The sequence below is a fragment of the Arachis duranensis genome, chromosome 5 (assembly GCF_000817695.3).
Source record: "Arachis duranensis cultivar V14167 chromosome 5, aradu.V14167.gnm2.J7QH, whole genome shotgun sequence".
Taxonomy (NCBI): Eukaryota; Viridiplantae; Streptophyta; class Magnoliopsida; order Fabales; family Fabaceae; genus Arachis; species Arachis duranensis.
Window position 1 is genome coordinate 28,295,450 of NC_029776.3, and position 1,070 is coordinate 28,296,519.

Here is a 1,070-nt window from a genome sequence, read left to right on the forward strand (position 1 = left end):
CAGTTAGACATCTTCTACTATGGGCTTACAGAAAAAGCTCAGATGTCTTTAGATCACTCAGCTGGTGGATCTATACATATGAGGAAGACGATTGAAGAGGCTCAAGAGCTTATAGATACTGTTGCTAGAAATCAATATTTGTACTCTAGCAATGAGTTCTCCCCAAAAGAGGAAGTCATGGCAGTAGCCACTGATCCTAATCCTCAAGAACAGATGGTTGAGCTTAATCAGCAAGTGCTCCTGATGACAAAACAGTTAGCAGAATTTAAAGAGATGCTTCATGAAACTAAAACTGCTAACAAGAACATAGAACTGTAGTTGAACCAAGCAAAACAGCAGATATCTAAACAGATAACAGAAGAATGTCAAGCAGTTCAACTAAGGAGTGGGAAGACCTTGAATAACACTGCTCAAGGTAGCAAAAAGCCAAATAAGGAACAATTGACAGAGGACAACCAAACCACTGTTCAAAATCCCTCTGAGGACAGTAAGAGCCCAGAGAGGAATGCTATTGGCGTTCAAATGCCAGAAAAGGAGGGAAAGCTGGCGTTAAACGCCCATTCCCTGCCCAGTTCTGGTGTTCAAACGCCAGAAAAGGGGGAAAAGTTGGCGTTAAACGCCCATTTTCCACCCAATCCTGGCGTTCAAACGCAAAAGGGGAACCAGACACCTGAGAGTGCTGATAGTAATCCCTCTAAAAAGGCTTCTTCAACCACTTCTGTAAGGAATAAACCTGCAGCATCTAAGGTTGAAGAATATAAAGCCAAGATGCCTTATCCTCAAAAACTCCGCCAAGCGGAACAAGATAAGCAATTTACCCGCTTTGCAGACTATCTCAGGACTCTTGAAATAAAGATTCCGTTTGCAGAGGCACTTGAGCAAATACCTTCATATGCTAAGTTCATGAAAGAGATCTTAAGTCATAAGAAGGATTGGAGAGAAACTGAAAAAGTGTTTCTCACTGAAGAATGCAGTGCAGTCATTCTGAAAAGCTTACCAGAAAAGCTTCAAGATCCAGGAAGCTTTATGATACCATGCACATTAGAAGGTGCTTGCACCAAGACAGCCCT